Source organism: Triturus cristatus, chromosome 3_1, assembly GCF_964204655.1.
Source record: "Triturus cristatus chromosome 3_1, aTriCri1.1, whole genome shotgun sequence".
Lineage (NCBI taxonomy): Eukaryota > Metazoa > Chordata > Amphibia > Caudata > Salamandridae > Triturus > Triturus cristatus.
This window is the reverse complement of record NC_140583.1, coordinates 713,993,266-714,016,182: the sequence shown is the minus strand read 5'-3', so window position 1 is coordinate 714,016,182 and position 22,917 is coordinate 713,993,266. Positions and strand designations below refer to the sequence as shown.

The following is a 22,917-nucleotide window of genomic DNA, read 5'->3' as shown; positions in this document are numbered from 1 at the left end:
ACTCCATTAGGGCTATGCCACCACCACAAACTAAAAAGAACATTCAAAAATTCCTGGGCCTTTGTAATTACGCCCGGCAGTGGGTTTTTGACTCCAGCACATTCATCGTCCCCTTACTCAAGGCTATGAAAAAGGCATAAAACAGCAGCGAGAAACTAACGTGGATACCTGAAATGCGCGATACTTTCTGTAAACTCAAAACTGAGATAACACGTTCACCTGTGTAGGGACACCAGACTATAATAAGGAATTCTTATTTAGCCACAGTGACGGGGAAGTCATGTCAGCAGTCTTGATGCAGAAATATCCATTGGGACACAAACCCCTTGCGTACTACAGCGGGCACCTAGATTCGGTCATGCAGGGTTACTTCTCATGAGAGCAAGCTCTGGCAGCAGCAGCTTTTGCCATCGTTAAAAGCACTTTCATTGTAATGGGGGAACCATTGACAATGTATGCAGAACATTCAGTGTTTGCAGTCATACAAAAGAGTAAGAACAAGCTGACTATGCAACGAATTTCGGGTTATGAGCTGATGCTCTCTAGACAGTCACTAAAAATAGTGCAATGTCACCTGGTGAACCCAGCCAGCTTCATAGCCCATGAAGTACAGGAGGAGGAATAGATCCATCACTGTGCAACATACACCCCAGATTAGATCAACCAGGCAGAAGAGGATCCCATCCCAGACAGTGAGGCACTGTTCTTTGACGGGTCACCTGCGATAGATCAGAAAACAGCGGTAAGACACATAGGGGCAGCAGAAGGGACAGCTCCAAGCCACGTGCCTTCAGAAACGTACAGGTCATGGCACACCTAACCCTCCTACCACTCCTCTCTGCACAGGCAGCAGAGTTAATAGCATTGATTGAAGCTTCCACCCAAAGCACAGGGAAGACAGTAACAATTTACTCAGACTCAGCCTATGTCACCATCAAAGTGCATTTGAACATAGGGAGGTGGAAAAGGCTAAGCTTCCTGAAATCGGACGGTACACCCGTCATGCACAAGGACCTCCTTGAACTACTAATAAATGCATTGACCCTATCTAAACGCGTAGGCAAAGTAAAATGTACCCCAATTATTGAGGATAAGGACTTTATATCAAGGGAAATGCACTAGCAGACCAGATTGCAAAGAAGGCAGCTTACGGAACAGTCGTGGAGATACACTTCTCGTACAGCAGGCAGCAGAGACAACACCCACTTAACACAGACCATACACATTTAACTGCAAAATTATATCTGAGAGAGTTACAATAAACAGCATTACACAAGAGAAAGAGATATGGGACGCCAGAGGCTGCACACAGACAGCACACAACTTCATATATCGAAACACACCCATGGGAAAACCAGTCATGCCTCAGGGCTTAGTAAATATAGCGCTGCCCCAATTGCACCCTTCCAGCACGCACTACGAAAGAAAATATGTTGGGGAATTTCAGACAGATTGGTTTATCCCTAAAGCTGCAGTAGTAGCGATGTACTTAAACGAGTGCTCCATTTGGCAATTGTACTAGCCTAAACCCAAGGTCATAACTTCGCCCATCCATAGAGCAACGGGACCCTTTATGGCACTGCACATCGACTTCATTGACATGATTGATTGATGAGCCAAATACAGGTATTTGATTGTAGTGGTTTGTCTGTACCCTAGATCGATCGAAGCAGGCCCTTGCATGCATTATGTTGCCAAAACAGCAGCAACCTTCCTGGTGAGGAGGTAATACCCAGGAGGAGGAGGGTGCAATATGTTATCAGATTAGATAATGGGAAACACTTTGTCAACACCATGTTCGACAACTTCGGTACCCTGCTAGGAATGACACATAAATAAGCATCAGCTTATCATTACTAAAGTAACGGCATTGTAGAAAGGCTCAATGATTTTTTACTAAGTAAAATAAGTAACATTTGTGCCACCCTTAAAAATAAATGGCTACACAGTCTACCACTAGCCTTGTTGGCACCGAGAAACACGCCTAGCAGCAATCACCATCTCACACCAGTTTGCGACTGATAGGCTGATGGAGACACCTGTCCCAACAACCAGGACCAGGTTAAGTTCCGAAGCATGCTCCAAAGCAATGGGAGCCGAACTGCATGTATATGTTTCAGAACTGCAAGGTTCTTATCCAATCACGTCAGCCACAGAACATCTAAATGCACCAACACCAAGCTGCCATATCCAACACCTCAGCCTGGATAAGAGGTGTACATTCAGAAGTTTGTGGGGAAATAGGAAGAGGCTAAGTGCGAGGGCCCCTACCAGGTGGCCTTTTCAATGCCTACAGCCCTCAAGGTGGAGCGAAAAAGAACGTGGGTCTACCTCTCCGATGACCGGTTGAACCCTTCCACGACATAGCCTCCATGAACTAAAACTATAAACGTTCATGAACTGGTCAGAAGAAACATACCCACCGGAGGAGCGCAGACGCCTCCCACAGGACTCCTACCTACAACTGCAGTACTGCGACAAAAGTTAACTATATTTATATGGTTATGAACAATCTGCCTACTATGGGCAGTCCCACACTGAGCAACTGGCTAGTCAAAAGAGATTCACTAAAGTGGAACTATAGCGCCTGCATAGGGACCTCTCATAAGTTACCTACAATTACACAAACAGAACACCAGCACCCCAAATTCACTGCACAGCGGCCTTTTAAATAACACATGGTACCAGCACATGACCACAGTCGGCTCCCAAGCATCAGGCAGGTTATGTTATGTCTGTTCATTGATCCCACATGCAGTATGCGCAAATAGGCTTTACATGTCCCAAGAAGTAGCCCAGAGAAAGCAAAATGCCTTATACACATCTATGTATAATAAGGGCCAAGATTCAAACCAACAAGAATCTTGTTGGTTTGAATCTTGTTAACATGTAATTGTAAACATAACCCAATACGACACCAACCCAACATCTCTATACATCCTAATTGAATATACTGTAATCCAAATTGAGCTAGACAGGATACGTAGGCAAGCCCACTTAGGGGGAAGATATCATATGGCCATCAGATTTCTCGGAGAAGAGATTTTTGGAAGAAGCAAAACCCCCAACTTAGTGCACAAACACATCTGCTCCACCGAGAGTGGCTCTTAGTGCAACAGGGGTGATCTTAAACAACAAATGGTCTCGCAACATAGACCCTATGTAGGTCAGTCCAGCCCGGGAATAAAAAGGGGAATGGGTTGTATGGGAGAGGGTTGAATGAAAGTATGACTACCCCATGTCAGCAAATCTGGGACATCGAGGTGGGTGGATACACTTGGTTAGAAGGAAAAGGACAACCCATGATTGTACAGAAACGTACACTGTATTCCTTATGTTTCAGAGGAAAAAACGATTCTGATGGGCTCGAATGCTAACTGCACACGATATTATATATTCCAGATATTCAGTGGGGCACATCCACGTTGATGGATTACTACTGGCAATGCGGCGAGCATGCCTACACTTAGCTTGAGCTCTGCCTCTGCCTCAATTCTCTCAAGGTAGAAAAGAGAGCAATCAGCACGGTAACGCCGCACGGATATGTACTGGACGTAATGACCGTGATGCAGGGAGGGGTGTGTGTCAAGATCGGGGCAGCATGCTGCACGTTCATCCCTGGGAATGGCATGGATAATGGGACACTCACGCTTGCCATTCAAGCATTGCACAATCTACAAAAAGACACACATGAAGAGGGAGGTGGTTTTCAAACTAGTTCTCCTGGCTCCCACAATGGACATACGGCTTGTATAAATCACGGTTTCCAGTTATCATTATGCTGCTATTGGTATGCGGGATTATACAATTGGGGATCACCAGCTATAAAAACGCAGTCCTCAAACTGGGAACAATGCAAGTAATTTGAAAGGTAGTAGTAGTCAAAAGCGAGCATAAGGAACTACAGGTCCCAAATAAAGTAGCTATTAAAATGCATGAGATAGATAGAGTAGTTGAAAAATGAACTAGAGGGGGGATTGTGAACATGGAAATCGATGAGTTCATCGATAAAAATTAAATCTCGTCCTTATTAACAGAATCGCCTGTTGTGAATTCCACATCAACCTCGACACGCAAATATGTAGTCAAGCAGACCCTTCGACCTAGGCCTGTGAATGCCAATTGATAAGACACAGGTGGGAGGGTACATAGCTGGTAGGAAACTCTTGATCAAATCCACAGATAAGCGCAGCAACATTACAATGGCCAAAGGAGATTGCCCCCAATAAAGCACACATGGCCAGAGGGAACACGCACGAGCTTAAAAATAACAGAAGTCGTCAGATGCCACCTGAGTAACCATTAGACCATTCATTTATGACTCCAAAGGCAGAAACCAACATTCCTCACCATAAATGGTACGCCGCAAACTTTTATAACCTGCTGCGTTTTGAATACAAGAAGGATATTTACAGATTGTAAATTGAGACAGTCCTCAGACATCGTCGCTGTAATTGTTCTCCCGCCTGTAAATTTTAATTAAACAAGCTGTTCCTGTTTTGCCAAACTCCTCTTGCCTTCTGTTTTTGAAAGGGTTTTGTCCACAAGTACCATTTTAAAAATAAATGTGCTGCATTATTGGAAAACTTGTATTGTCAGGCCTGGTCCGTTTTTTTTCTAGCTAGCCCTGTATATTTTACTCTAGTGAAAACTGTGTTGGGGAGAATACCATAGATTTATACACAAAAAAAACTAAACTGGACAACCAAATTGTCATGTGATATTACTTCTTGTGAAATTTGTGAAGTCACCTATGCTACCACGGATTTTAGTGAAATCATATCGCTGAAGTACTTAATAGTTAGTAAGCACACGCATATTCTCTCCCAAGCTTTGAGTACCTATTATTTTGGGGCAACCTTTACTTTCAGACATAGTGTTGCAGCAGAATGTTAACAGTCACAATAGCCCTCCCATGAGGCACAGGGTCAAGACTGATTTGCATATGGCCATGTCTAAACTGGGGTGGCGTAGTGGGCAAAAGAACGATGGATTTAACCCAGATCTCTTGACTGGGGGAGAATGTCTGCATTGTCAGCATTCCGTCCATCATTTGTGTTTGTTGTAACGCTTTTCGCCCTAAGTGGGATGGGTATTCCCAGACGTGGGACCCGTGCTCACTACGCCACTGGAGTCAAGCTATCCTGGCTGATGACGGCTGATAGCCAGAAACCGGTCCTAGGATGCTTGATTCCGGTCCAGGGAAGACATGGCTTGGCAGTTCGGGCTGGACTGTTCCCATGAGGTACAGGGTCAAGACTGATTTGCATATGGCCATGTCTAAACTGGGGTGGCGTAGTGGGCAAGAGAACGATGGATTTAACCCAGATCTCTTGACTGGGGGAGAATGTCTGCATTGTCAGCATTCCGTCCATCATTTGTTTGTTGTAACGCTTTTCGCCCTAATTGGGATGGGTATTCCCAGACGTGGGACCCGTGCTCACTACGCCACTGGAGTCAAGCTATCCTGGCTGATGACGGCTGATAGCCAGAAACCGGTCCTAGGATGCTTGATTCCGGTCCAGGGAAGACATGGCTTGGCAGTTCGGGCTGGACTGTTCCCATGAGGCACAGGGTCAAGACTGATTTGCATATGGCCATGTCTAAACTGGGGTGGCGTAGTGGGCAAAAGAACGATGGATTTAACCCAGATCTCTTGACTGGGGGAGAATGTCTGCATTGTCAGCATTCCGTCCATCATTTGTTTGTTGTAACACAATAGCCCTCTGCACACTATGCAGCCTTGTACACAGCAAAAAGACTTCTTGGTTTCAATTGTTGGATGTGCCTCGCGCTGGTGGAGATGGAGAGGATCAGCTGCGCTCGGTAGTGCAGTAAGCTGGAAGCAGAGAAATTTTGTGTGTAGTGCCTGCCCGCTTGTTGTAAAAATAAAATTTTAGATGCAAAAAGAATACGTTTTTCCACACGAACCAGCAACGCAGGGGCAAGGGGTTTAGAGGAGTAGATGTGGACAGGTTTAAAGAAGGCGTGATTTGCAGAGTAAATAAATGGAGAACAGAACAGACTCAGAACAATGGAAGCACCAACAAAGCAATTTGCCATGATGTTTTAAGATAGTTAGGAAATTTCATAGTACATGCTCACAAAAGACATTTATTCAACCCCAATCCCCCAATAATGAATATCTCAGTAAAAGCCTTACTCCCTTTGGGAACAATGTTAAAAGGATTGTGTGCTAGTTGTGCAGGATAATGTGGCGCAGAGCAATCATCTTCAACTTATCTTCTACATATAGGGTATATTGTCCAAGAATGGCATGTATACTTTTCCTAGACACATTTTTCAAAGTACATAGAAACATCTTAAGTAAATAACTTTGCTCTCATAAAGTCTTGGTAGTCTTTGAAGAGGGTGACGGCGCCAGAAACCAAACGCGAAGCTTCGTGATTGACCCAGCAACCGTGGCCATGAACCAGAGGATTACACAACCAGAGATGTGGAGATAACAGGTGTGGGGACACGCCTTGGCCGGGCCCCACAAAAACTGTACCTCTCTGCTCGCAGGTCTGCAGCTGTGTGGAAGCGAGCCTCAGAGGCCTGGTGGTGACAGGGACAGCTGGTGAACTTGAGGCTGCCAGCTGTCTGCTGAGGCGGGTGGCATAACATGCTGCCTGAGCCTGGTGAGACTCTCACCCCCCAAAGACTTTCCTGCAAGCGGCCCTGCGAGCTATTACATGGGTGAGCAGTGGCAATATAAGGAAGGGGTGTCTGCGTTATAGGTTGTGGTGACCTCATGGGTATGGACCACATACACTAGAAATGCTTCACAAAAACTTTCTCCTCTCAATTCATGGCCCCAGTCTCTGCAGCTCTTAGGCTCACACACGCCACTAGTACTGGGTGAGTATGGCATGCGTGGGGCAACCTGGGCAAGGTACACCCACAACAGATGACTTGACCTGTTAGTAGCCCAACCTAACATCAACTGCATGATCTTGGCAGAAATGCAGAATGCCCTTCAACTCAGGTACAGAGCATTTGCAGGCCAGGGCAGATCTTTAACTATATACCCAGTGGTGCTCCAACACAAATAACCTGATCCGATGCGCAGGACTGTCCGCCATGGGCAAATGGGGCTCTAAGCAAAGCAAGCTTCCTTTTGAACAGCGGAAGGCACCTTGCAACGCAACCCCTGCCTTGAACACAGAGGCTGGCTTCACGGGGCTGGGACCCCCATTGGGGTGCGAAAGGAAGGACAGGCACAATACTTTCAGGACTTAAGGCTGGCTAGCATCCATAGATACTAAGATTGATTCCATTTCCTCTAGGGTGGATAGGCTGACAAACCCTGGATAGACAGAATGTAAGACTGGACTGTGTCGAAAGGTGACTATCTGATCAGGAATACGACACCACCACGAACACAGAAATTAACTGGAAAAGTTACTGATCGCCACCATTACCAAGAAGGAAGACTTGGAGGTATAATCCAGTTTTAGAGAGATGTGTTTTTTTGGAGAGCATGCATCCCTTGGTCCACGCCTGCTTCTGGCAGGCCCCTGCTCCCAATGCCCAACATCACCAGATCGCTCAATTTCTGGGACAAGGACACGATCTACAGTTCCAACAGAACTAGGTCCTTAACAACATCAGGGTGTCACATTGTCCATATATCACGATTTCACCCATGGCACCGAGGAAGCCAGATGGAAATTCAAAGAGTAAAACAGTCATTACGAGAAAGGGGTATCACATATGGATGCTGTAATCGGTGAGTTTGAAGAATGATTGCAACGGACGATCTTCTCCAACCCGTATGCTGTAGTGTTTTGCAAAAAACAGGTTAACACAAACAATTTGCTGACACGAACAGACAGTCCCCAATCGCCTAGAGAAAAAGCCTATCTAAAGATTGACTGAAACAGACCAACTCCATATAATTGCCAGACATAGCCACACGACTTAGAGTCATTGCCTAAAACCACTTGGAATTGATGCTCTGTTTGGGCAGGGAAGTCCTATCTCACTTTGGTTTTGAGGCAGACATGTTATGAGGTTTAAACCACTACCACTTCACAAAATTGTAGAATGCTGAGTGCTGCTATACAGAAGCACCATACACCCCTGTGGAAGTACCCACTAGCAGGTCACTAACACTACTAACTTGGAAGATCAGGGGCCTAACCATCAATGCAAGATAAACACGTACTAGCTTATCTAGATAGACATAGTATAGACGTGGCCTGTATACAAGGAAACCCAATTTCTACCATGAGACTCACAAAGATTTGCACTAAGGTAGGGATGAAATAAACTGTTATCATATAGCTCCTATGTGTGTGCATTCTGATACACAGCAGGGTGAATTTTAAATTATTTAGGCAATACGTAGACCCAAAAAGGCAATATCTAGAGCTAGATGGAGTGATTGAAGACCAGAGAGTGCTAATAGTTAACACATATGCCCCTTACATTGATGCACCGGAGTATTTCTATGATGTACGGTCGATTCTCAGGCTTCTAAAACCTCATACACTGTTACACTGCAATTGAGGGGGGTGGGTTAGAACTAAACATGGTACTAGACATGATGATGGACTGTTCTAGCACCAGACACTTTACGACACTACTTTCAAAGTGTGCATTAGCAATAGTAGATCAGTTCATTCTAGTTGACACTTGAACATGAAGAGGGGTACATATTCTTTTCAACACACCACAGGACAGTCACGTATAGATAATGTCCTGGATCACCAAAATTGTACATCTATCATGCACAGTTTCAGACCAGTCAAAAGGTGAAACTTTGTTTAGCTATCCCATGCTATAAACGTTCCTGCCCCGGCTGGGGGTTCTCTAAAAAGGACCTGGTATTTGCGGGAAAATTCAGGAAGCTATTTTGGAAAATTTCAAGCACAACTTAGGGTCAGATAAAACACATGTGATCCGGTGGAGGTCCTTTACCGTATAAATTCATGGCATACATTTGCTCCCACATGACAGGACTACAGCAGAGTTAGAAGCCAACATGCCACAGCTGATAAGGTATACCTACACAAACAGCAGAAATTATTACAAACCTATAGAGACCTGGTGGACATGGAAATTGCCTATATCTGTAAACACGCTTTAGCACGGCCGTTTGGTGAGGGTGAGAGGCTCTAGGCTTAGCTCCTAAATGGGACAAGGCAATGGAATCCAATTGTCCTTAAAATGAAGACATGCTCTAGGATCTAGTTCATTACTACAAGCAATTTTATACTTCGCATGTAAAGGAGACAAAATACTCGACTCGTGCATATCTGGATGAAATTGCAATGGTATGGATGGAAGATAGCCACAGGCAGTTCCTGGACCAACCACCAGCAATTAAAGAACTACTTGCTGCCACTGAGGGGCAGAAGATGCGGGTAACACATGGTCTTACTGATAAATTTTACTAAACATATTAGTATATACTTGTCCCTCAATTGTTAGAGGTATATACAGAATCTCTAGTGGCTGGAGTACTTCAATTATCACTCAGAGAGGCAGTGAATATGCTGCTGCTTAAGCCTGGGTGGGATTCAAAGGTTAGCTCCTTATCTCTTTAAAATTGTGATAAATATTAGCCAAGATAATTGCAAACCAGCTCTCGCCGTTGATGGAGCAGTTCCCTATAAACTAGGAGTATTTAAATCACTTGACAACCTGACACCGGGCCCCCAAGCTGGATCAGTACAAACAAATAAGACTCAAACACACTGCACAAGAACAACTAATGGGGTTTTCAGAGGAGTCTAGAGAGTTCATACCTCTAACCCAGATTATCAGATCCCCTGATGCAACAAGATGAATCTCCAGATTATATACCCTATGTACCACACTCCATGAGCTGTAAGCAGAATAAACTGGTGTTTATGAATCATGAGTATAAATGGTTACATCTCAAATTTCTCCACTGTGCTTATTCCACACCAGCGACTCAGGACAGAATAGCACTGCCATGTCCCATCAATGCCCTAGATTCAATGTAGATCATGCCGGATTCATCCATTTGGCTTGGAAGTACGCTTCCATATGGATGGTTTGGCAGAAGTGATAGAAACAACTGCTATATTGACTGATTACACTATAGACCCACAGCCATTGAATATCCTGATGGGTTATGTAAAAGAGATACTCACAGGAGTATGTCAGCTAGCTGCAATCAAATTTTTAGTAGCTAAAAGAAGAATTGCTATGAACTAGTGTAGGAAAAACACACCATGCAAGCAAGACGGGCATGCAAACCTAGCAACATGCAGTGGCGTGACCAAGCAACATGGCCGTTGGGGAATAAACCTCTCGAGCTTCCGGCCGGCCTGGCAGAAATATCCCGATTCCCGCATCCGATCCTGCCCTGCAATGCTGCACTGGGGCTTCTCGGATACTGTATACCTCAGGCAGCTCTCGTGGCCGATCAGGGCTGACTGGCCCTTTTGATGGCTTGGGCCTGGACAGCCACTGTGGCGAGCGGGGACTGCATGCAGCGGTCTGCGACAGGAGGTGGAGCCACAGTCTCAAGTACTTGTGGGAGCCCGATGGGGCCTTAAACTGCGGGCATCGTGACTGAGGAATCGGAACGCACCGATCGCCTCTCCTCTCCCCACGACTCCTACAATCTGCTCCATGCTGGCAAAGTGTGGTGAGGCAGAGAGAGGGACCAGCGCAAATAACACCTGCGTTGTCTGCGGTGCTGGGGCCTGAAGGTGCCGTGAGGGAGTTGAGGTTGTCTGATTTGGAGGGGAGGAGCCTACACAGACCCCGAGGGCTCTGTTTGGGCTGCAGTGGCCTGGGTCTGGGAGACCGGGGATCATCGACCGACTGCTCCTCTGTAAATGTTGCAACTGACCCCCTGCTGGTGTCATGGATCTGGGAGAAGGTAAGGGGGCTTTTTACGAGGTTGCACTGCTCTGGTTCCTGCAGCACTGACTGGGGCTAGGCGCATGGCTAAAGCAACAGCACTTGAGGCGTTAAGGAGGGTGACCCAACATTACATGTGGCATTGCTTAAATCAAGGTGCTCTATCATGCGATATGCCCTCCTGCAGTGCTACAGGCCGCTTCGTAAGAGGATGGACTTTGCTGCAGATGGCTATGGGCAAACAACATCACCAGAGGCGGAGGACTACCCTGTGGCCTGGGGTGCCTGGAGACGCAATGGGCTGCGCTCTCTATCCTGTTGTGAGGTAGGGGGCCAAGGGGACCATGCAGAGGAGTCTGCACTGCCCGGCATTGTACCTACGCTAACTATTCTGATGGGTGAGGGGAGTGGATGGCCTGGTACCTGATCTTCATAGTACACACTGGACATACACCTGTTTACTCTATACAGGTTGCACCCATTCCGTCCGTGACCTCATTGCTTGGGCTTTGGCAATAGACTGCTACCGACTGAGCACTCCCCACCCCTTGCATCTCTGTTGGTTATGGGCGACTGTGTGGTGTCCCACAGTGAAGGCTACTCCCCGCTCTTATCTACATGTTTAAACAGGTGGAGGGAAGATACCGAGGCTAGCACTGGGGCCCGTGCACTGGGATAGAGATCCGGTATGGACTACGCCCCAGAGGCCAGCCCCTCGCTGAGAAGGGCTTCAGTAGTCATGGGGAAAGACAAAACGGCAAAGGCTCAGACATCCAAAACCATCACTCAATACACCACTCCCCGACAACCTACTCAGAGGATCACTAGGCAGTCGGACATGCAAACCACCACTGACATACCAGGCGGCGATGTTGAATCAACCAGAGCGGAACGTCTGGCAGCGCTACAAGGATCCCGCATGGCCCTCGAACATACAATTGAGACAGTCTCTGTTAATATGAATGCCCTCTGTGAAGACCTACGGCAGGTAGCTGATAAAGTTAAGTCAGTGGAGGTTAATATCAATAGAATTATAGGGAGAGGTGAAGTCCCTCAAGAAATAGGTCGCCCACCTTAACACTGTCCCGATTGATCTAGAGCAAAGGGCTGAGACACTGAAGGGGGCTCTCATCATAGCAACATTAGACTTTTGGGCTTCCCAGAAAAGTCGAAGGGACTCTCCATAGAGCAATTCTTGGAGAACTGGGTGAGAACTGAACTCAAACCAGAGGGCCTCTCTGATCTGTAAGTGGTGGAGAGAGAGTTCACATGGACCTGGTGCAGCCTCCGTGCCCGGGGGCGCCCCCTCGGGCCCTCATCACCAAGATCATGAAATATCGTGATAGAGACTGTATTATTTGGGCGGCAAGGGAGGGGGTTGTGCCTCAATTTGGCTGCACCTATGTTGCCACCTACCCAGACTATACCAAACAAGTACAGGAACGATGCAAATCCTACATCAGTGTAAACAGAAATTGAGGGCACTCCGATATATGCTTCTGCATCCAGCGAAACAAAGTACTCCACCAAAGGAACGCACACTTCTTCTAGGGGCCCGAGGATGTATGGGAACGGCTTAAAATAGGGGGTGAACCTACTGACTCCTTGTCGGGTGCTAGCCGCTCTCTGACATGGGGTACCCGCATTTGTCAGCCCTCTGACCGACCTTGGGAAAGGAAAATCGGTCCTAACTCTTGTCCTCTGGGACCCCAAAAATCACAATTAGCAAGGATGGGACTATGCAGCTTTCCTCCATAGACCAATCGACTGAAGCACGGGAAACAGACGTGTTGCAGCAACCAAATGGAGCAGACATGGATTTCAATAATCCAGTGCAAGACGTTGTCCCCGATACCCTATGGGGAACGATGGGCGAGAATGAGGGTGTATGAGTAACGTGTCTGGAGCTATGGGAGGCTATGGGACCGAATGGGGAGTTTTGTTCCCCGCAGTAATGACTGTGTGTGTTGGTGAGGGTGCAGAACATGGTACCGAGGTTTCTGTGCCCGCTTCTGGATAATTTACATTAGTTAATGGTGTGGCTTGCTTCGGTGCCTGTGTGTGACAACACACTGATTGTGGAGGTGGGAAGTATAGTTCAAGTTTTATTATTGCCAGGCCGGGATGCAGGATGACTTCGTACCAGCCAGTCCATTTAGGACTGGCCAGGTATATGGTGAGAGTCCTGGCACAAACGATGAGTGGGCATGGATAGACATGTGGATGCGCTATGTTTGTCGGTGGGTTGGTGGGTGGGTGGCTGGATTTTTGTTCATACTGTTGGATTCTTTTTGCAGTAGTTAACCAGCAGTGGAGGGGTGGATCGGTGAAGTATGTGACGTATGCGAACAGGTAACGGGTGCTCACTTTTCTTAAGAGCCAAAAGATTGACATTGCGTACCTACTGAACGGGGCGGCGAGAGGCACTGATTAGTGGCATCCAACCCGTGAGGAAAGTGTGACTACAGGGGAATGCTCCCGCTTGCACTCCAGTTTGAGCAACTTTATCAATGAAACACATGAGAGCATCTACACATAAAGTGACAAGCAAGGTCATTGTACATAGAAACACTTATCTCCCCTAACACACACATTCCTTTGAAGATTTTGAGACTTACCAGGAAAGGGTTTTGTATTAAATGGGATCGCCAGTCCTGAGAAAGGCCAAATGGCCCATTATGGGCGATAGTAGTGGACGAAACATGCTGACTCAGAAGCAGTATAGGAAAGAAAAGGGATCCTAACTTCCCCTAGACCATCTCAGATTTTTTTTTAACTTTTAACCTCTTCAATGCCCGTGACGAGCTGGTCTCGTCATGGGCCGCGGTCGCGCTGTGCCCATGACGAGACCAGCTCGTCATAAACCCCGCCCGCTAATACAACGGCCGGCACAGGGCGGGGAAAGGGGCGGGCACTGAAGGGGTTAATTCATCTCCAGGGAACCCGGGAATAAAAATGTGTAAAGGTATCTCTGTGTTAGTTTTACACTTAGACAATCACGGTCTTTTTGTATGCAACTTATTGTGTGGATCCAAACACATTTATGTTAGGTCAGTTGCTCTTGTTGACACGCGGCTGGGCGCACGCTACTGGCGGATGCCTGTGGATATCCTGGAGGACCTGACAGGCAGGGAATCCTTATCTCTTACCCTGACTGGTTACTTTGCATCTAATTGGGGCACCGCTGGAAGCAGGTCCATGAAGTGGGAGGAACTTAAGGCAGTGTCAAGTGGCGTATGTTCAGGGCTAACTTGAAGGGTCCGCAGGCAGTTACAGGCAGACCTATATGAAGCAGAGCAGATACTCGCCAGAACCCAGACAATGCATTCAACCCCTCCAACCTAGCTAAATGACGAGCAGGACATACGGGGTCGTATCGCTGATATCTGGGATCTACTAGACAAATATACCTTAAATCAGTACTGTCACCATCTGCACCGTGAGGGAGGATAAATCAGGGCACTTTTTGGCATGGATGCTGCGACAGGAACGGTTACCTCCGTTCTTCACTTGTTTGGTCTCTCCGACTGGAACTAGGGTTACCACTAGGGCAGGTATTGTGGAAGTGTTCCACACACACACACCTGCAGCGTGTATATGCAGTGGATCAGACAGTCAATGCAAATGTCTTCTCCCCCTTTTTAGAAGGGTTGGCTATTCCTAAATTAGAACAGGTGGCCGCTGAGGAACTGCATGAGCAATTAACACTGGACGAGCTTAGATCAGCGCTTCATATGCTCCCACGGGCTAAGACACCGGGTGGAGATGGGTTCCTGACAGAATTATACCAGGCGTTTTCGGACGCATTAACACAGAATCTCCCGGAGGGGTTTATGGTGGCTTCAGAACTTTTTAGGTCTCACCTGAGCCAGCGCATGCGCTGCTATGGCGAGACATTTAGGGAGGGATCTTTAAAAAGCCAACCACAGCTTTTTAGGTGGCATAGAGCGTGCGGTTACGCACACAATGACGAGCAGAGGCGCCATCTGGCTTTCCTCTCTCGTCATGGTGCGCGCACATCGCTCGCAAAATTACGAGCAGAGGCGCCATCTGGCTTTCCTCTCTCGTCATGGTGCGTGCACATCGCTCGCGATCACTTTCACTTTTGCAAGGAAGAAGAAACATTTTACTGCACAATAGATTGGAAGATTCTCTCATTATTCTATTACAGAAGATTCAGTTTTTCTAGCCTGGGCATAAGGCATGTGTTCATTGTGACTGGGAAAGCTAATATTAGATGTCATCTCCGAAATGGAGCAAAGCATAAAACCGGTTTATGTTAGCGTAAGTTCGATTTTTACTATAGTAAACTCTACAATTTAAATAACAGATTCCACAGTACCTATACTTCTTTTTTTCCCCTGTTAAAGCAGCCCTCGGTGACAAAGAGTTAACGGGATTTAAATGCTCATTTGAGAAGTTGACTTTTAACTCCCGAGGGTTAGTGTTACGGACTATGTGTGCTGCATTTAGTGCTCGTGCACACCCACCCTTGTGCTGCCTGAGACTTCACTCAGCTGCCTCCTCTCCCTCCCTCTTCTCGGTGTCAAAGTGCGCCGCAGCAGCAACCCCTTCCCCGGCCCGGCCCCACATCCTCGAGTTATTGCGGAGTCGGTGCACTTTGTTGGTGAAGATGCTGCTGTCTGCCGGGAGGACGGGGCCTCGGCCGGGCATTGCTCGCCGCCTCAGGGGTGCCAAGTTTCACCTGTTGAGGGTTATGTATGGGCACTGGAGGGAAACACGTAGATCTTTTGTCCTTTTCTGGTGTGAACCACACCAACCACAGCATTACTCAGCACAACCACAGCATCACTCGGCGCCACCACAGCATCACTCAGCGCCACCACAGCATCACTCTGCGCCACCAAAACGTCACTCAGCACCACCACAGCATCACTCAGCACCACTACAGCATCACTCAGCACCACCACAGCATCACTCAGCACCACCACAGCATCACTCAGTACCACCACAGCATCACTCAGCGCCACCACAGCATCCGCCACCACAGCATCACTCAGCGCGACAACAGCGTCACTCAACGCCCCAAAGCGTCACTCAGCGCCACTAAAACGTCACTCAGCGCCACCACAGCATCACTCAGCACCACCACAGCATCACTCAGCACCACCACAGCATCACTCAGTACCACCACAGCATCACTCAGTACCACCACAGCATCACTCAGTACCACCACAGCATCACTCAGTACCACCACAGCATCACTCAGCACCACCACAGCATCCGTCACCACAGCATCACTCAGCACCACCACAGCGTCACTCAAGCCCACAACAATATCGCTCAGGGCCACAACAGCATCAATCAGCATCACCACAGCATCGCTCTACGCCACCACAACACTCAGCACCACCACAGCATCCCTCAGGGACACAACAATATCACTCGGCGCCACCACAGCATCAGTCAGCCCCACCACAGCATCACTCAGCACCACCACATCATCACTCAGGGCCAACACTGCATCACTCAGGGCCAGCACAGCATCACTCAGGGCCAGCACAGCATCACTCAGGGCCAACACTGCATCACTCAGGGCCAGCACAGCATCACTCAGGGCCAGCACAGCATCACTCAGGGCCAGCACAGCATCACTCAGGGCCAGCACAGCATCACTCAGGGCCAGCACAGCATCGCTCAGGGCCAGCACAGCATCGCTCAGGGCCAGCACAGCATCGCTCAGGGCCAGCACAGCATCGCTCAGGGCCAGCACAGCATCGCTCAGGGCCAGCACAGCATCGCTCAGGGCCAGCACAGCATCGCTCAGGGCCAGCACAGCATCGCTCAGGGCCAGCACAGCACCGCTCAGGGCCAGCACAGCATCACTCAGGGCCAGCACAGCATCACTCAGGGCCAGCACAGCATCACTCAGGGCCAGCACAGCATCACTCCGGGCCAGCACAGCATCACTCCGGGCCAGCACAGCATCACTCCGGGCCAGCACAGCATCACTCCGGGCCAGCACAGCATCACTCAGGGCCAGCACAGCTTCACTCAGGGCCAGTACAGCTTCACTCAGGGCCAGTACAGCTTCACTCAGGGCCAGTACAGCATCACTCAGGGCCAGTACAGCATCACTCCGCACCACCACAGCATCACTCAGTGCTTCTTATACTTTTTAATTACAACTTCTCATCATGCTGCACAGCAGCCACACTTCTCTACAGCACAGCTTAGAAACCTTGGCAAAGTCAATAGCTCTACCTAAACACTTATAAGGCACCCACAATGCATAGCCAATAGGTCTCGCCTTTGGGACATTATAAGTGTTTAGTTATCCAGCACAATATCCTTCATTAAACAACATCAAGTGTTGCATGGCTAATCACTTAGAAGGTCCCAAAAGCGAGACCTATTGGCTATGCCAATGCTTGTTACCACTTACGATGTGGGAGGGCGTGATTTGCATGCTTCTAAAACCAGGGGTGGGCAGGTGACACCACTGACCCTACAATGTATAGTCCTCTTACTATGATAAATACGGATGTGAAAATACTCAGTAAGACCCTAGCTGTCCGTTTATCACCTTACATGTCACGGTTGGTTCATTAGAACCAAATGTGGTTTTATCCCAGGAAGGAGTACTAGCATGAACCTCCGGCATCTGACGCATGTTCTACACATGGCAGACCAGCGCAAGGAAGAACTCGGGCTAGTGTCGACTGATCTGGAAAAGGCCTTTGACACTGTGGACTGGGGCGATTTGCTCAGGTACTGCAGATAATGGGATTCAAGCTCCAAGTACCGAGGGCGGGTCCGCCTCCTTTACACAGACCCGGTTGTGAGAGTGAGGGTGGGACAACATCTCTCAGAAGCATGAACAATCGGTAGAGGGTCTCGTCAGGGGTTCCCTCTCTCCCCCCTATTGTTTGCATTGGCGATAGAGCCATTAGCTATATGGGTACCTATAAGGGTACAGGACTGGGGCATACAGGTGGGTGAGGTACAGCATGTTGTCTCATATGCAGATGATGCCTTAATTTATCTTTCCTCTCCCAGCTGCTAGACAAATTCGGGAACATCTACGGCCTTCATCTGAACTGTAATAAGTCCTCAATATTCCCACTCGCCTCCTTGGTAGGCAACGCCGGTTGATCAATTACAGGTCTTGGGATTGCGTTGGGAATTAGAGCAATTTCGATACTTAGTAATCAAAGTATTACCTTCTAGAGCCGAACAATTACAGTTAAGAGAGTCCATGAGTCCTTGAGGACATCCTTTGCTTTTAGGACCACCCTGCCCCTTTCCCATAAGGCCTGGATGGCTATTGTAAAAATGGTCCTGCTGCGGCGATGTCTCTGTATTGCAGAATTCACTTTGTCCTTTGCCACACACAACATTTAAACAACTCAACTCTCTTCTGAATGTGCTCCTCTGGGTGGGCCAACGTAGCAGAGTGGCCTTAACGGGCCTGACCAAATGTTATGAGGATGGGGGATTGGAGGTCCCATATCTAGATTTATACTATCATGCAGCACACCTTCAACATGCCGCTAGACGGGTAAATCTAGAAAAGAAATTGGGAGAAGAGAATGCTGGCCGGTAGTGTGGCTGCAGACATCTTACCGGAACTGTTGTTAGAAGGGTCTGGGACATCTGCGGATCTTCCATATCTAGTGCGACACACAGCTTTTATATGGCAGCGTTTTCTGCAAACCTTCTCAAAGCGTGTTCCATTCCACAGGGAAATTGACATATGGATGTTGAATCCTATCAGGCAGTTATCAGACAATTAGTCCTGTCGGACGTGGCAAGAGGGTGGATGCGCGCTATTGGGTGACTTGGTACTTTTGAGAACGCGCGCCAGGAATTCATGCTTGGCCCTGGTCAATTTTTACAACATACTAGCCTGGTGGATGTAGCCTGGACTATCTGGCCTTCATACCTTGCGGCCCCCAGTCCCACACAAACACTCAGGGTCCTATTAACCTGTGGAATGGGAGGCCGCCTAATATTCTTACAATATAGAGCAATGTGGGCAGAAGCAGTTGTGATCCCTTTCCGTGCGCCCTTGGCATGGGATTTGGACCTCAACATGCCATTAACCAACAGGGATTGGATAACAGTTAATGAATTAACACATACTGTCTCCAGCAATGCTTGTTTCCAATTAGTACATAACAACTTCCTGCACAGGACTTATCTTAAACCCAGAGCGCTGCACCGTATTTCCCCAACATGTCCGGATAGCTGTCCCTGTTGTGGTACAGAGGGTGTAGACTTTTTACACTTAGCCTGGAACTGCACTTTGGTACAGGCCTTTGGTGCCAGATCGTGGCTGATATTGTCAGGGCAACCCATCTACACATAGTTCTCTTGTCTCAGTGCTGTTCGTTGGGCAATGTTAAGCAACCGAAGGGGGAAAAACTGTGCTACAACTTTTTACACATGGCATTTGCTAGATGTTGAGACGCCATCACATGGATGGGTCAAAGGGCACCTGAGAAAGCACACTGGCATAATGGAGTGGTCACTGGGAGAAGAACTTCACATGAAGGTACATAGACATTAAAACTCTTTATTTAGGACTGCCAGACTATTTACTTACTCGTCTTTAGGTGGTCCAAAACGCCGCAGCCAGGGCGATACTTCTACATGGCCCGAGAACGCGAATGTCTTTACACCTTAAATCTCCCCACAGACTCCGGATCTGCAAAAGGATCTTTTTCAAAGCCCTTGTTCTGGCCTTCAAGGCACTTCACGATTCTGGAGCACCCTTTTTAAGGAAGAGAGTTCAATTCTGTCTTCCTCAGCGCTCCTTCAGATCCACATCCCAGTTGCTGGCACGGACCCCTGTGTTCCGCCGATACGGAATAGGTCGATCCTACCAGGTTCAAGTCGCCAAACTGTGGAACTGTTTGCCACCTAATCTAAGACAGTTGCTAGATCTCCTCCCTTTTAGGAAGTCTTTGAAAACTTGGCTGTTCCAGCAGTAGCCTTTGCGCCATCGCTTTCATTACAGCTGCCACACTAAACTAGCGCCGGGACACTCTGTCGAGTAGCTGTGCGCTCTACTAATACCCTGATAACCTAACATAACATAGACGCGATGACAATCTAGCAGAGGATTTAATGGACTAGAGAGCCCTATGCCATGCCCTCCTCAATCTGACATTGGATGAGTCCTCCTCAGGATGTGATGAGACTGATGACAGTGGGTAGAAAAGTCCGGGTGGGAGGTTTGTGTCAGGGCATACTGATGGGGAGGGAAGCATACGCCCAATGGGGTGAAACCTGATGTCATGCTGTGGAGCCTCCTGATTCTGGTGCTCAGAATAGTGATGCTGTATGCAATACTGTACATGTTTTTATGTGTATTGCACCCACTGCACACACTAACACCTGCTGTCTGGTCTTTTGTAGTGTGTTATAAAATGGAAAAATAAAAGGCCTTTTTTTTTTTTTTAAAGTCAAGCAACATGCAATGGCAGAAGTGAGACGTTTACTATGCTCCAACCTAGGAATACACAACCCAAGGTCATTAGGGGTCCTCTTAGGCTTTTTCTAGATAGACCCCTAGAGAGCGATAAGGCACAATCAACTATCTCTCTCGCACAGACTGACTGAAACCTAATTTAAGTTTGGATGGACGCAACATAACACCAGCCCATAACTTTTGAACACTTGAAAACCGTAGTTTATCTGGTGTGTCTTTGGTCAACATGTACTTCTTCCATTGTGCATCTATGTACCTTCCATGTAGTTGGATCTGTGTTGGTTACTTTTCTCCTGAAAAAGCATATCCAATGCACTACCCTAATTCTCATCCTGTACCTCTATCAATATCTTTAATCTACATATACTTACCTCCTTTATGCAGCTATATATTTTCAATGTACTTATGGATCTATATATTTATCACTTTCAATTTAGCATTTCCAATGCACTACCCTATTTCTCAGGCTATACTTCTCTCAATATATCTTCTAGCCCAACTTTCTGACTCATCTCCAACTTCTTTCTACTACTCTTTCCAATGCACTAACCTATTTCTCACCCTATAGATCAATATATCCTCTACATCCTCTCTCATTTATCCCAAACCCCATACCACTACTATGATCCTCTAAATGGCCCTTTCTAGACTCTCCCCTACTCTACCCCTCCTTGCATCATCTGACACCTCTTTTACTATACCGATCCCCTAAAACAAACCTTTCTAAACTCTTCCCACCGTCTCTTCCCTTCATAACCCCTTGTTACTCATCCAAAAGCCTCCTCCTGTTGTTATGACCTCAAAACAAAAAAAAAACCACGAAAATATATTTCATATTTCACTATACTAATTCACCACTAATACTTTATGGTTTCCAGAGTAGCGTGCTACTCGCCAATAAAGCGCTTACACACCCCATCAGAGTTACAAGCGCAATATAAATGCAAAGCTTTTTCCCTTTTCTACCCCTCCCCAACCCTTCTCAACCCAAAGAACTGAATAACATATCCACCACTCAAATTACTTCATATTTCACTATACTAATTTTCAAAACTAATCCTTATGGGTTCCAGAGTAGCGTGCTATTCCCCAAAAAAGTGCTTCAAAACCCCATCAGGGGTAGCAAGCGCTATATAAATACAAACCTCTTTCCCTCTTCTATCCCGTCACCTACCCTTCTCTATCAAAATAACTGAATAACATTTCCACCACTCAAATTACTATACTCATTTTCTACACTAATCCTTTATGGGTTCCGGAGTAGTGACCTACTTGCCAGAAAAGCGCTTCAACACCCATTGGGGGTAACAGGTGCTATATGAATGCAAACCTTTCTTTCCCTTCTATCCCTCCGCTATCCTTCTCACTCTAAATAACTGACTAATATCCACCACTCAAATTACTTTTATATTTCACCATACTAATTCACCACTAATCCTTTATGGGTTTCCAGAGTAGCGTGCTACTCGTCAAAAAATGTACTTCAACACCCCATTAGGAACAAGCGCTATGTAAATACAAACCTTTTCTCCTCTTCTATCCTTCTGCTATCTTTCCGAACCCAAATATCTGACTAACCTATCCACCACTTAAATTACTTCATATTTCACTATACTAATTCCACACTAATCCTTTATGGGTCACGAAGTAGCGTGCTACCCGCCGAAAAAGCGCTTCGACGCCTCGTCAGGGGTAGTAAGCGCTATATAAATGCAATTACAATACAATATGTGATAATACTGCTACGCAGAAGCGATTTCTAGACTCCCTCCTTAATGTACACACCTGATGTATTGCTCTGTAACAGTGATATGTCATGTGGTTTATATGGAATGTATTAAATGAAAACTCAATAAAACAATTAAAACATGTAGTCTTTAATCACCTGCTGGTGTTGTAGTAGAGGGACTGCCATCAAAACCAAGAAGAGAGCAAATGGCTTGGACTTTGTAAGTGACAAGTCTCAAAATTATATTCTGAATACAGCAAGTGGCTACACCTCAGAATAGATTACACCTATTTCTTTTATGTCAGTTTTGCCACGCACATAATTGGCAAATCTCCTCCCTATCAGAGTTAACAGCATAGAGGGATGAATGATGAAGTCTTTGGAGAGCAGCAGGAGCTTCCATTGCTTAAGACTATCTTTTTTGGCCTCTTTTTTCTTGGGCAACATTATCAAACACTGGTCTCACCCTTTTTATCTACAACCCTTGGTTACACCACCTTCTCATGTATCGCTGCCACCTACTTATAGGACTTATCTCTTCTTACCCCGTTGAGAGACACAAATCCAAGGATCTTCGTTCACTCTTTCCAACCTACAGTTCCATACACTTCTTTTGTTCAACCTTGCCACCTGTTGCTCCTTCCCTCTTCTTTAATCCATCCTTTACTTAATTTTTTACCCACCTAATCAAAATCTGGAAACCCAGTAGAACCTCATTATGGAAGTTTACATTTATCCTCCTTTCTTGAGGGGGCAGTAAACCTAAATGGGAAAAATTGTTTGAGTTTTAATGATTGCACGTGCTTATGATCGATTTTGCCGATATGCTAGCAGACTATCTACAATGTACACTATATTCTTTATTTGAGGCAGTCACTAGTTGGCC

At 46.9% G+C, this 22,917-nt stretch overlaps 1 protein-coding gene across 4 annotated transcripts in view; it reads right to left on the bottom strand.

The window, feature by feature from the left end:
• The window catches only part of KMT5B (lysine methyltransferase 5B), a 278,446-nt gene that overhangs the window by 231,221 nt on the left and 24,308 nt on the right, over nt 1-22,917 (bottom strand). The gene's annotated exons all lie outside the window — the stretch shown is intronic.